Source organism: Staurois parvus, unplaced genomic scaffold (genome assembly GCF_062004578.1).
Source record: "Staurois parvus isolate SC_StPar_1 unplaced genomic scaffold, SC_StPar_1.0 ptg001045l, whole genome shotgun sequence".
Taxonomy (NCBI): Eukaryota; Metazoa; Chordata; class Amphibia; order Anura; family Ranidae; genus Staurois; species Staurois parvus.
This window is the reverse complement of record NW_028318841.1, coordinates 1,083,726-1,099,713: the sequence shown is the minus strand read 5'-3', so window position 1 is coordinate 1,099,713 and position 15,988 is coordinate 1,083,726.

Below are 15,988 nucleotides of genomic sequence, written 5' to 3'. Positions count from 1 at the left end.
AGCAACTGTCCTGATGCCAAACCATCCTTACACAATTCTACATTTGGGTAGACGACCCCAACCAAATCACATATACATGTGTCTTCTGGCACTTCTGCCCAAACCTCTGTCCTGTCCAACAGTACTTTGGTGTGCCTCTCATACAGATGACTGCTATGAAGCAACCCAGCAATGCACTGAAAGACAATTTTCACTATCACCAACAAGGATGGTATCACAGAATTCCTATATTGACCATCTTTGTTTTGTATAGCCCGTAATACCAAGCTCCGATTAGCGGGACCCCACTGTACCAGCTCTCCCGAACATGGAAGAGACAGCAAGGTATACACCGGCTGTACACTCCAGAAGGCTAACATTTCATTCAGCAGGTCTGTTATAAAAAGACAGCCCGATTCCACACACAAGACCTTCCTGGAGACATGGAGACACTCATTTACTGATGCCTCAGAGGTGGTGCTTCTTAACGAGGCTTCCTCTCGGCTGGAGGTACCCATTACAATAACCTGGGGCTCTCCCAGAGCGTAACCAGGTGTGGGATTCAACCAAATACTCTGAGGCTCAGTGTCAATGAGCTCTTCCACATCTTCTCTATGGATATCAATTTGGTATACTACACCATTAACTTCTTTATGGGCTGTGGGCAAAACTTCTGCTGAGTTTTTATCCTCAATGGTGCCTTTTACCAGCGGTGGGTTAATTTTGGCAGTGACAGGAGCGCCCTGGACTAACAGCTGCTCCACAGTCCCTCTTTTCAGCACAGCAGAAGTTGTGTCCACTTCATTGTTGGCAACAGAGGTATCTTTTATTAATGCCAACAAGCTTGTTGCCCATCTGTCCCAGTCCATCTTCCCTGTGATCCCATCAGAGGTACTACGCAGTACCACTCCAACCGCTGAAGGAGACACAGAGGGACAGAGTGGCTCTGTATCAGATCCATTACCTATATCTTCATTATCCATATCACAATGGGAGACTCCTTTTCTAGGCACAGCCGGTTGCAATTTCCTACTCTCACCACCATGACCTAGTGGCATGTCATTCACTGCAAAAACTTTTGCATTAGTGGATTGCATTAACCCATCATCATTATGAATACGTTCATACCTTTTAGATTCACCATTGCTAGACTGAAATAAATTCTCATCACTCAATTCAGATACAGTCTGGTCCACCAGAGCAACACCACAGTTATCCTGGGTTACCTTAACCACCGTTGCTAGGGGAGATAACACATCCTGCTTAGTGGTCACCCCTACTACATTTAATTCACCATTCTGTTTATATGACATTGGTACAACCCCAATATCAGTACTCTCCACATTGACATTTTTAACCGTTGCCTCCCCACTAAAAGCATTATACAGAGGCAAGTCTTTCTCACAATCACCAGCAGTGGGTTTCCCAACTGGGAGTATCCCAAATTTATAGCAGAGAGTCTCAAAGTCAGTCTCAATCAGTGCATTAGTATCTCTCACATTTTTCTCAAAAGTACCAGTCTTACCCATCACTTCAACAGGCTTCACCTTCTTCACTTGAGTGCGTGGTATCTGGATCCTTTCGGTCATCTCCTCTGCTTGGCTTTGGCCAGCCAGTTCATCCATGCAGCTATAGGATGATACTGTGGCAGGCACTTCTGACTCCTTGGCACCCCCTGCAGGCACAACAGGTACTTCCTCACTGTTGCTAGAGGTGGCTGCCAAAATTTTTAAACACCAATCTGGGCTTGCAGATGAAGACTTTTGCCCAGTACCACCCTCATCAGTGGTATTCCATAATCTGGGGCAGGTAAAGATACCATGCCCAAACTGACCACATTCCAGGCAGGGTATGGTTCCACCGATAACCTTCTTGGGATACGGAACCACATCTCCCTTGTAGCCCCTTCTCCTGGTTGGCAGGCTTTCTCCTGTTGCTATGGGAGATGGCACTCTCCCAGCTGAACTTTGTGGGTTCCTCCAGATGTGCTGAACTTTCATCTCTGCGTTGCCACAATCCTCTGTAGACGACACTTCTCTCACAGGGTACGCAGGCCTGAAGTCACTTGTGTTGCTGTGGGCAACCACATTCTTCTGGAACTTTTGGGCAACCTGCTGCTCCTTCCTGGAACTCCAAGCAGGCTTCCCAATTGCATACCCAGACCTTTGTCTGGCTGTGTCACTTTGCACTGGAAGCTGGGATAACGGGCACTTGGAGACAGTGTGCCCCCATTCACTGCACCGTAAACAGCGCTCTTGCGGCAGTATCTTGGCCGAACTTCCAACACTGCATCCTCTTTCAGGCTTAGTACTCTGCACACAGAAAACTGGTTTCCTTTCACCAGCATTGCCAGGGACAACAGCATGCACTTCCCACTGTGGCAAACTCTGTGCAGCCATGTATGGGGCTTGTTCTGGTGATAACAACCCCTCCAGCCACAGGGCTCTGTCTCTCATTTCAGAAAATCTTGCTTCTTTTTTGAGTTTTGACCGCCCCATCTTTGCAGTCACTCCACAACAATTTTGCACAGTCCAGCAACACAATAGAGCACTGTCTCTTTAAGGCAAGTTCCTTTTCTCTTGCAGGATCTCCTCACCTGCACACACAGATAGTGCAGAGTCATGCACCAAACACAGTTCAACACATGAACTTACTTCATTGCTGGGATCTCTAGTTCTGCCCGCATCCTCCACCATATGTGGGAACTCATATGTGAACAGGGAGGTGCAGCGCTGTATAACCAAACAAATAATAATTACACAATAGTGAACAGTGACTGTAAATTAGTAATGCCACTATATGGTGGCTCTAGGTGAAGAGAGTGAAAAACAGTCCAGTGAAGGAGTGCTCTTAAGATCCAGGGTGATCTTCAGACGTCCAATATACAGGACCATCGGGTGATAAAATATAAAGACTGCGCACTCACCAGATACGCAATCTTTATGCGCATTTGTGTAAAATTATCACTAGACCTCCTGTATCATCATCCTGGTCTGGTCAGATCTGGTCAGCATATTCCTCATGGCCCGGTAACTGGATGGATGCAGCTGTTCCGTAGACTTGGCCGGTTCTCACCAGAACTCAAATAAATAGAAAGGGCCACATAGTGTAATATCCTCAGGTATCTTTATTGAAGGCACAGGATAGCAGAAAATCCAACTTACAAAAAATACTGACCCAGGTATGAATCAAAGATGGCCACCGGGGCCCCTCGTGGCGCCGGCGGTGAAGCGTCCAACCTGCTGTAGCTATATCTAACGCGTTTCGAGCGAAGGCTCGTAGTCATAGGGGTGCAGCTTACAGTGGTGGACGCAAGTGACAATGGCTAAATACGGACATTGGCGCATGCGCAGTACGCCATGCGCCATTTTCCCTACGCTGGATGTCCGCGCTACGGGCGCCATTTTATTGTAGCCCGACCCGATGGCGCATGCGCAAACGCCAATCGTCAGGTGCACTGAGACAAACAGCAGAACGAATGCTATGAACACCATAGCTGGTTCAATGTGATGCTATGAGCACCAGGGATAATTCAATCCATAAATTATGGGTCACCTGTGCAGAGTGAAGCCCAAGTGATATGGCTATGGGCAAAAACCAGGATGGATCCTTAATTAATAGATCCAAAATCCTAGTATATAGCCCATGTTTATCCTAGCCCAAATAGTGTGATTATGTAAAACCCATACAAGGGTGTATTTATATAAAAATAAAATAAAACATATTTAAAAACATATATAAAAACGTATATAAAAAATATATATAAAAACCTGGTGATCATGCATACATAGATACTGGCAAACATATAACATCTGCCAAGCAAGAGAATTTTTAATAGATGAATACATCATAAATACCTTTATGTATGAAAGTCATTTCTAAACCAGTAATGACCAACAATAAATATATTTAATACAACTGTAAAAATAAAACATGCATCTATAGACCAGTGGGTCATTAGTGCATGTAGAATTATTAATATAATAACATATTTGTTAAAATAAATATGTATCATCATAATGGCAAACGGAAACTCTTATAGTTTTATAAAATAAATAAAATAAAATAAGATGGATATACTGTACATAGGATCAGTTGTAAAGAATTCGAATATAGATGTACAGATAGAAGGATATCTAACTAGTCCCAATTAGCTGTTATCAATGAAACTATTGATATCCAATTCTATGTTAAGTCCTTTGGGGCGCATACAGTCCATCTGGAATATCCATTTTGTTTCCATTTGCGAGACTGCTCTTTTCTTATTTACGCCCCTCCAGTGGGCCTGTACTATATCAATACCTACAAACTGTAATGAAGATGGATCCCTATTATGATGGGTTCTGTAGTGTAATGATAAAGAATGATCTTTAAAACCCTTCTTAATATTGCTAACATGTTCACGAAGTCTATCCTTAAGTTTTCTGATGGTACGCCCAACGTACTGTTTTTTGCACGGACATTGCAAGAGATACACGACATATTTACTATGACATGATATGAAGTTATTGATCTTGAATGTCCTACCAGTACTAGTCGATGTGAAATTATCTGTCCTCTTTTTCCTATTACTATTACAGGTGCATATAATACACCTGTTGCATGGGAAAAAACCGGTGGTATCGTTCAAAAAAGAAATGTTCCTAGGAGGGTTGATAATATTTGGGGCAATAAGATTCCTCAGAGGTTGAGCTCTTCTATAAGTAATCTCGGGTCTATCAGGGAGGATTTTAGTTAACACTGGATCCGCCTTCAGAATTTTCCAATTCTGATTAATAATCCTCGAGATAGTCTTATATTGTCTGGAAAATGTAGTAACAAAAGGACAAATTTTTTGTGACTTTTGTAAAACATTATTATTAGCAAGCAAAGAATCCCTATCCATATTCCCTATTTCGTGCATAGTACGGGTCAGATCTGCATCGTCGTATCCTTTTTCCAAGAACCTATTTTTTAATATAGATGCCTGTGAAAAAAAGGTATCAACCGAAGTGCAATTTCTTCTCAACCTTAAGAATTGGCCTTTTGGTATGTTTGAAAGCCATAACGGGTGATGGCAACTACTGATGGGAATGTACCCGTTGCGGTCTGTTTCTTTGAAAAAGGAAGAAGTTATGATGGTACCTTCTTGGTTTATTAATGTCAAATCCAAGAAATTTACACTAGATCTACTATAATCAAAAGTTAATTTGATATTTAAGGTGTTATTGTTAAGAGTGCCAAAGAAATTTATTAGTGTCTGTTCATCCCCTTTCCAGACAAGCAGTATGTCATCAATATATCGCCTGTAGAAGTATAGTTCCGGCCAATCTCTGGCATATATAACATCCTCCTCCCATCTTGCCATGAACAAATTTGCCAGGCTTGGGGCGAATTTCGCTCCCATTGCCACACCCCTAGTCTGCAAATAAAAATTACTATCATACCAGAAATAATTTCTAGTCATAGCAAAATCCAAAAGGGTGAGAATAAACTGTTTATGTAAAGGAGACAGAGTAGATTCATTAAGATAAAAATCTACTGCTTGCATACCCTCTATGTGATCAATACTCGTGTACAAAGAAGCCACGTCAGCAGTAACTAAAATTGTATCATGATCGACATGGAGGCCTTGAATATCCTGCAACACTTGTTTTGTGTCTCGCAGATAAGATGGCGTTTTCCGTACTAGTGGTTGTAGGAAATAATCTATGTATTGTCCTACTCGGGAACATAAAGATCCAATACCACTTATGATGGGTCTGCCGGGAGGGTTCTCTAAATTTTTATGCACCTTGGGGAGAATATACATGACCGGTATCCTAGGAGCCGATGGACATAAAAACTCCTTCTCTTTTTTATTTATAATGTTATCCGAATAACCTTTAGCGATAATAGTCTTTAGAGATTTTTTGTATGCAAGCAAAGGATTCTTTGGGAGACGGCAGTATGTATCCACATCTCCCAGAATATTATATACTTCCTTATTATAGCTATCTTTATTCAATAGCACAACACCCCCTCACTGTAAGCTGCACCCCTATGACTACGAGCCTTCGCTCGAAACGCGTCAGAGATAGCTACAGCAGGTTGGACGCTTCACCGCCGGCGCCACGAGGGGCCCCGGCGGCCATCTTTGATTCATACCTGGGTCAGTATTTTTTGTAAGTTGGATTTTCTGCTATCCTGTGCCTTCAATAAAGATACCTGAGGATATTACACTATGTGGCCCTTTCTATTTATTTGAGTTCTGGTGAGAACCGGCCAAGTCTACGGAACAGCTGCATCCATCCAGTTACCGGGCCATGAGGGATATGCTGACCAGATCTGACCAGACCAGGATGATGATACAGGAGGTCTAGTGATAATTTTACACAAATGCGCATAAAGATTGCGTATCTGGTGAGTGCGCAGTCTTTATATTTTATCACCCGATGGTCCTGTATATTGGACGTCTGAAGATCACCCTGGATCTTAAGAGCACTCCTTCACTGGACTGTTTTTCACTCTCTTCACCTAGAGCCACCATATAGTGGCATTACTAATTTACAGTCACTGTTCACTATTGTGTAATTATTATTTGTTTGGTTATACAGCGCTGCACCTCCCTGTTCACATATATGCTATTGAAGGTTTGATACGGTGCCTTTTGGGTGTACAGCTGCTGCTTATTATATGTTATATATTATCACATAAGCGCTCACTTATCTTCTGTTTTTCTTGATATGTGGGAACTCGCTTCAAGTGGTAGAGCTCTTCTTTAACACACAGCAACTCGCTTTCTTTTCAGGGCTTTTTTGCCCACTTTTATTTAAGAAAGTTCAAACAACAAAAATGCTTCCCACGCAGGGGTATCCACCATCAAGCAAAACAATATTCAGCCTCCTGGCTTGTACGCAGTTTTAAGTCTGCCTCCTGCAGACTCTTCCCAAAATATGTCACTAGCACACCGCTAGTCTGGCTTCCACCTGACTCCAAGGCAGAGACCTCCCGTCTGCCGGGGTGGAACCCTCCTAACTGCTGGGGTGGAGCCCAGAACCATGGTTAGGCCTCTATAAAAAGGCCTGCACACACCTGTGCAATCAGTGTGCTGGGGGTTCTCAAAACACGGACCCCGGATTGGAGATTTCATCCCTCCCAGATCTCTTTGAAATCTCCTGGCTCCAGATCCCAAAACAGACTTCATGAATAAATGAGGAAACCGAAAAGCCAGTTTCCTCTGCAATACATCAACTTTCTGGAGCCCCTCAACCTGCCTGGTTGAGAATCCAGGGTTTTCAGCTTTATTTTGACCGTGGCAGGACACCGCACTGCCACAATATATATATATATATATATATATATATATATATATATATATATATATATATATATATATATATATATATATTTATATACTGTATACAGTATACACACTATATTGCCAAAAGTATTGGGACACCCCTCCAAACCATTGCATTCAGGTGTTCCAATCACCTCCATGGCCACATGTGTATAAAATCAAGTACCTAGGCATGCAGACTGCTTCCACAAACATTTGTGAAAGAATGGGTCGCTCTCAGGAGCTCAGTGACTCCAAGCGTGGTACCGTGTTAGGTTGCCACCTGTGCAATATATTTCTTGCTACTAAATATTCCACGGTCAACTGTTAGTGGTATTATAACAAAGTGGAAGCAACTGGGAACAACAGCAACTCAGCCACGAAGTGGTAGGCCACGTACAATGACAGAGCGGGGTCAGCACATGTTGAAGCACACAGTGCGCAGAAGTCGCCAACTGTCTGCAGAGTCAATAGCTAAAGACCCCCAAACTTTATGTGGCCTTCAGATTAGCACAACAACAGTGCATAGAGAGCTGCATGGAATGGTTTTCCATGACCGAGAAGCTGCATCCAAGCTTTACATTGCCAACTGCAATGCAAAGTGTCGGATACAGTGCTGTAAGACACGCCGCCACTGGACTCTAGAGCAGTGGAGACATGTTCTCTGGAGTGACAAATCATGCTTCTCTGTCTGGCAATCCAAAGGACGTGTCTGGGTTTGGTGGTTGCCAGTAGAATGGTACTTGCCTGACTGCATTGTGCCAAGTGTAAAGCTTGGTGGAGGGGGGAATATGGTGTGGGGTTGTTTTTCAGGGGTTGGGTTTGCTTCTTTAGTTTCAGTGAAGGGAACTTCTAAGGTATCAGCATACCAATATATTTAGGACAATTTCATGCTCCCAACTTTGTGGGAACAGTTAGGGGATTTTATTTTATTTATTTCAGGTACTTATATAGTGCCATCAATTTATGCAGCGCTTTACATATATATTGTACATTCACATCAGTACCTAACCCTCAAGGGGTATACAATCTAAGGTCCCTAACTCACATTCATACATACACATACTAGGGCCAATTTTTAGACAGGAGCCAATTCACCTACCAGCATGTCTTTGGAGTGTGGGAGGAAACTGGAGTACCCGGAGGAAACCCACGCAGGCACAGGGAGAACATGCAAACTCCAGGCAGGTGGTGCTGTGGTTGGGATTCGAACCAACAACCCTAGTACTGCCAGGCGGAAGTGCTAACCTTTTAGCCACTGTGATGACCCCTTTCTGTTCCAACATGACTGCACAGAGTCCTGACCTCAACCCGATAGAACACCTTTGGGATAAATTAAAGCGAAGACTGTGAGCCAGGCCTTCTCATGCGACATCAGTGCCTAACCTCACAAGTACGCTTCTGGAAGAATGGTCAAACATTCCCATAGACACACTCCTAAACCTTGTGGACAGCCTTCCCAGAGGAGTTGAAGCTGTTATAGCTGCAAAGAGTAGGCCAACTCAATATTGAACCCTATGGACTAAGATTGGGATGCCATTAAAGTTCATGTACGTGTAAAGGCAGGCGTCCTAATACTTTTGGCAATATAGTGTGTATATTCTGCTGAATGATTAGTAATTCTACACATGGTAACCTGACTTACACTATAATGCCAAAAGTATTGGGACACCCCTCCAAATCATTGGATTCAGGTGTTTCAATCACCTCCATGACCACAGGTGTATAAAATCAAGCACCTAGGCATGCAGACTGCTTCTACAAACATTTGTGAAAGAATGGGTGGCCCATAGGAGCTCAGTGAATTCAAGCATTGTACCGTGATAGGTCCAACAAGTCCATCCCTGAAATTTCCTTGCTACGAAGTGGTAGGCCACGTAAGATGACAAAGCAGGGTCAGTGCATGCTGAAGCGCACAGTGCGCAGAAGTTGTCAACTGTCTGCAGAGTCGATAGCTATAGACCTCCAAACTTTGTGTGGCCTTCAGATTAGCACAACAACAGTGCATAGAGAGCTTCATGGAATGGTTTTCCATGGGGGAGCAGCTGCATCCAAGTCTTACATCACTAAGTACAATGCAAAGCATTGGATGCAGTGGTGTAAAGCACGCCGCCACTGGACTCTAGAGCAGTGCAGATGTGTTCTCTGGAGAAATGAATCACACTTTTCTGTTTGGCAATCAAATGGATGTGTCTGGGTTTGTGCCAAGTGTAAATTTGGTGGAGGGGGGATTATGGTGTGCGGTTGTTTTTCAGGGGTCGGGCTTGGCCCCTTAGTTCCAGTGAAGGGGACTCTCATGCTCCCAACTTTGTGGCAACAGTTTGGGGATGGCCCCTTCCTGTTTCCACATGACTAGCAAGGTCCATAAAGACATGAATGACCGAGTTTGGGGTGGAGGAACCCGACAGAACACCTTTGGGATGAATTAGAGCAGAGACTGTGAGCCAGGCCTTCTCGTTCGACATTAGTGCCTGACCTCACAAATGCACTTCTTGCAGAATGGTCAAACATTCCCATAGACACACTCCTAAACCTTGTGGACAGCTTTCCCAGAAGAGTTGAAGCTATTGAACCCTACAGACTAAGAATGGGATCCCATTAAAGTTCATGTGCGTGTAAAGGCAGGTGTCCCAATACTTCAGGCAATATAGTGTATCTCTACTCTAAATAAGGCAACACAGCTAGGTCACTTCCCTGCCCTCTGTCTGTGATTGGACAGCAAAAAAGCAGCAACAAGTAATCAGGTTAACTATGCTCTCTCTTCTTGTCTTTATGTTTTTGTCAGCACAAAAGAATAGCAGACACTTTATTGGTCCCGAGTTCTGCCTCAATGAGGCATTTATACAAGTAAAAATTAAAAAACATTTAATTATTTTTTATACTGGTAATAGATACTTAATAGCTTCCTTAGGTGTTTTTTAAAGGCTTTATATTTTCTTTTCTAATTTCCAGCATCATTATGTACCAATATACCATTAATGTACTTCGTTTGCAGAAAAAAAAAGCAGTAGGAGTCAGTAGGAGGAGGCAGTTCACCAGCTGACTTTGTTGAAACACACCCTGCACCTACCTTGCACCTGTCCTCCTCCTCCTCCAGGCGATGGCTCCCACCTGCTTCCTCAGGTGCATGCATTTCCAATGCAGTCAGTGATCAACATTCTCAATAAGGTGTCCGTTTATGAACCAGCGATAAATGATCACTGCTCAGTTCTCCGGCATTCTCGGAGAACACAGTTCTCCTGTGAATGCCTTTTATGAAGCAGTTCTCCAAACGAAGGGAGAACGGTCTACAGACGCTGGAGAACGGTCAACAAACGGTGGAAAACGGCTGATTTTACTATAATCTCATGAGATTACAGTAAAAGATCAGTTTACTAAGCAGAGGTAAATTATCGCTGCTTAGTTTGCGGTTCCTCCGATTCTCCAGCTCTGGGCTGTAAAATCTGGAGGGAGAACACAGATCTCCAGTGAAGGGCTGAACATGTTCTCCGCTGATCTCCTGAGTGTCATAAACTGTGAATGACCAGAGAATAGCTGCGATCCTCTGAATCGCAGCTATTCTCTGTGTCATAAACGGACACCTCTATATACAGCCATCGATTTTTATTTTCTATCTTACGTAGACTGCATAGGTCAATCAATTAGCAGAGTGTGCACAAGCTGAGTAATCACCTATGTGGAGTAAAGCTGTAGTATTGAAAACAGGAAAAGTGAGTCCTGGGGAAGTGTGCAAGGGCCTACCTGATTGGACACAGAGTGATTGGATTGATAGGTGGGTCCTCCTGTCATATAGTTTTGGTAAGTCTAAAAGAGATCGTGCAGAGATTGTACAATATCATTGTATAGAGTATGGACACTTTCTTACACCTATAATGAATTAGTCAAGCTTTTGATGACATTACCCCCTTCCTGACCAGGCCTTTTTTTGCTGTTTGGCGCTGCACTATTTCAACTGGTAACTGCGCGGTCATGCAATGCTGTACCCAAAAGAAACTTATGTCCTTTTTTTCACACAAATAGAGCTTTCTTTCGGTGGTATTTGCTCACCTGTGCGCTTTTTAGTTTTTTTGCGCTATAAACAAAAAAAGACCAAACATTTTGAAAAAAAACAATATTTTTTACTTTCGGCTATAAAAAAATATATAGTAAACTCAAAGTTAGTCATAAATTTAGGCCAAAATGTATTTTGCTACATATCTTTGGTAAAAAAAAATCCCAATAACTGCATATTAATTGGTTTGTGAAAGTTATAGTATCTATCAACTATGGTATAGATAATGAAACTTACATAGCTTTCTGACTGCCCATCACATTTCTTGAGTTGTTAAAATACCAGGACAGTACAAACACCCCCATCTGCTTAGAGGCATGTTGAGTACATGGAAGATTTATTTTTTACCACAGGTTTTTGGAAAATGACAAAAACATTTTATTTTTTTTACACAAAGTTTTCACTTAAATTATATATTGCTCACACAAGCCATGGGTATATGTGGAATTCCACCCGAAAATACATTCTGCTACTTCTACTGAGTATGGGGATACCACATATGTGAGACTTTTTGGGAGCCTAGCCACATACAGGGGCCTGAAATCCAATGACCATTTTGAAAGTCTGAAGTTGTGTAACTTCCTCATTTCACTTCCACACTACCTATCACAGTTTTGGAGGCCCTGAAATGCCAGGATAGCACCAAACCCCCCAAATGACCCTTTTTTTGAAAGTAGACACCCCAAGGAATTTAAAAAGAGGCATTGTGAGTATTTTGCAAATCTATTTTTTTCTCACAAGGTTTTGAAATTTAAAAAAAGAAAAGAAAAAATATGTTTTTGTTTTCTTTCTTCATTTATCAAAAACTTGTGGCAACAAACGAGATCTGCTAAATACTCTCCATGCTTCTTATCAAATTCCTTGGGGTGTCTACTTTCCAAAATTGGGTCATTAGGGGGGGTTTGGTGCTTTCATGCCATTTCAGGGCCTCAAAAACTGTAATAGGTAGTCAGGAAGTGCTATCATGGCATTTCAGGGCCTCCAAAACTGTGATAGGTAGTCAGGAAGTGTAATGAGGAAATAAAGCCTTTAAAAGCCTGAAGGTGCTTATTGGATTTTGGGGTCCTGTACTTGGCTACACTGCCAAAAAGTCTCTCATATATGGTATCCCCATACTCAGTAGAAGTAGCAGCTCCCAGCACATATGTCCGCTACTCCCAGAAAGGTCCTGAGCTCTCCTTTCGATCGGGACCTTTCCGGATCATGTAACCACCGTAATGGCGAATCACGGCGGTCACATGACCCTAAAACCGCTCCCCACCTCCCAGCTTCTGAAACTCTTAAAGGGCGGGAGGTTAAACCAGGAAAACACTGTTTTCTCCTAATTTTTTTGGCCTGTAGGCTACATAAAGAAAAAACTAAAAGACTCCTTCATCCAGGCTATTCAGCCCTAGATAGAAAAATCTACTGCTGTGCCTATTTTATTTTGACAGCTTCCCCCCAAGCTGTCAGAATATCAGAACAACAGTTGCATCTAAATGTATGGAGTCATATTTTGCCCAACAATTTTCTACCTGACTTCTATGGTTTTGCAATCGAGGGATGTTGGGTGGGAGAAGGGTGAAAGGGACACCCAATGAGCAATTTTTTTTTTTGTTCTTTAAGAACCAACCAAAATTCAAACAATGTATTGCCAGCTTTAAAATTGCACTTACATAAAAAACATGTGTATGGCACTTTAAATGCCAGCAAAAAGCTATTCCTTCTCAGAGGACAAGTGTAGCGCTATCAAGCCCTGCTCTACGTTTCGTCGCATGACGTCATCAGGCAATTTTAGATTTTTTTTACCTAATAAATACGGTGTTACACTATGGAAGTTTCCCTTTGATGTTTTTACGGAGATGGAGGAGTACAGTGAAGGTTCTGGAGGAGTTTTGCCGCAAACAATTGATCTAGCGGTGTTTCCACTATGGAGTCTGTCATCAGCATATGGAGGTGTCACGACCACACAGACGGCCAACTTTCCTGCAGGAGAGCGTTGCAACATCTCATGCAATATTTGACCTACCATTCCAGGTGGTCAATTATCTGTGGTGAGCGGGGCTCTGGAGGGGGAGCACTAATTGGAGCACTACGCACAGAGAATTGCTACGGTTAAGAAGATTTACTACTGTATCACTTAATATTCACACCGGATGCGGATGGGGGTTTCTTTGGGGTTTCTTTTGGAACGTTACATTTTTTTGGAACTTTTATATGTCTGAACAATTATTGGGACATATATATATATATATATATATATATATATATATATACACAGTATATATTCTTTTATACAATTTCACTGTATACACAGTTTCATGGCATCGTATATGCCCTATTTTTAGCACTATTGTCCTTTAAGCACCTTGTATTTACTTATTGGTTTATTTGGGATTTAGTCACTGGGGAGGAGGGATATAATTGCCAGCCCACAGGGCATTATAGCACATGCACATTTGTGGGGACCCTTTGTGTAGTAGGGAGTTCATTCATTTTTTAAAACTAATTATTTAAAGTAGTTTTTGGTAGAGGCAGCGCAGCAATTTTTATGTTTGCACTCACACATTTGTTCTCCGGTACACATTTGTGATTTTGCTAGCAGCAGCCAGTCTAATTGATCAGTCCTCTGCGCAGGTTATATTCTCACTCATAGCGCCTCTCTTCATCCAGCGCTCTGCCCTCTGCAGCACTGTTCTCCTCTTCAAACAGGACATACAGACAGTGGCAGAAGCCATTTGCTCCTGATGCTGTCACTCAAATCCTATGAGCCGGAGGGGGGGAATGCATATAGCCTGGCTCAGGAGTGCACCTGCATGAGTGCCCCTTCAGCACACAGCTTGTTGAGGGGGCACTCTGAGAAGTGGAGGAGCAAAGAGTACTAGCAGGGAAACCCCTGGAGAGGATGTAAGGGGCTGCTTTGTGCAATGCCATTGCACAGAGCAAGTAAGGTACCAATGCAGTGTACATTTTTTTTGTACAACCGGCGGGTTGAACAAAAAAACTGACCCAATTCCCCCATCCACTCATAGTGCTACCCTTGCAGATGTTGCTTGATAATGTTTGTCCCCAGTGGTTGCTCTGCAACCTTGCAAGCCTCACAACACCTCTGACACTCTGGATTCAGACCTACAGTATTTCAACAGTATAGAATAATAATGCAGGAAACACAATTCTGTAGTAACACCTTTATATTAAACTTGTCCAAAATAGTAGGCCACAGAAATAATGGGTTTAGGATGTAGAACTCCAGTTAACACAGAAAAGCAGAACACTAGTGTAGCGCTCACCCCCGAAGGAGCCGCTGGAATTAACGGGCACTTCTGTCCTTACTTCAGTGAAGAACCATATATATATTGGATCCACAACACACCAGTAGACCTTGTGGGTAGTTTTATAACAGGTTTAATAAGACAGGTAAAGCTCTGTAAATAGACTGTAAATTAACTTGGAAAATAGCAGTTAAATGCACTGAATATACAAACCTTCTAGAATTGGCACAATAACATCAATAAACACAATATTCATGTATATACTTATATACCAGTATAGCTATAGATCAGAATTAACCCCCTGCAACTATAGCAGCAATATGTCCCCAGCTAAACTAACATCTCTTTAGGCTCAATCCCAAATTCACTTGTATACTGTGGGATTGTAACACTGTGTGAGTCTATGTGTTGCACAGGCCTGTGTTAGTGAATAAGTGGAGCGCTCTTAAGGACTGACATGTCACTGGTTAGCAGTTGCTCACCACATCCAAGAAGAACAGTCTCCAGGGGTTAACTCCTTGAAAGGATGATGAATGGGGCTCTGTCTCTCTGGCTAGTTTTTTCCGGTTGTCAATTAATTATCGGTGCTGCATAAACTCTGAGGTGCTTCACCTGCGATTTCCAACACTCTGACCTCTCTCTTTGCGGTGGGAGATGTCGTTGCTCTCGGTAACTGCTGTCGTGGGTGACTTGTACCAATGATCACATTTGCCACTGACCTCAGCTGATGTAGACAACCGTTGTCCTTAGCAACCTCTGCTGTTCTGGAAACAGTGTCAGTGTACTTCAACAGCAGGGGCTGCAGACTTGCTCCCACATGTCCTTTGCAAAGGCCAACGTGGCTCTCCTCTCCCTCCTCCTTTCAAAGCATCCTGGTCCTGTATTCCTGTGCAGTATAAAGTTACATTGTCTGCCTCTGTGATGAAACTGCAACTCCCACAAACACTCCAGTACTGCTGAGAGCTGAGCCAATCAAACCCTTTCTGACAATATGCAGTCTTAAAAGGGAAACAGCAATGGCCCCGCTACACTAGTAAAATAGAAATAATCAATTAGCAACATTATCAGATGATACGGTCATGAGTAATAAGCTTCAACCATTTAATTACAACACCAGGATCAAGAGGGGGAAGAAAAGGCTTGTTGACTTATCAGGACCACCGAGCCACAATGGGGAATGCAGAGCATTATGAAAACATATACTCTGCTATGAATAGATATAAGTACCCCTATTTTAATAGCAATGGCCTTAAAAGAGAAAAGGTCCCTTTAACTAGAGATTGCAACTTGAGTCCTGTGATGTATAATGATGATGATGTGGTATCAGCTGTCTTTTGCTAGCAATGGTGGGGCCCATAAAAATTAATGAATACTGGTAATTCAATGAAATTAAACAGATAGTCTGTG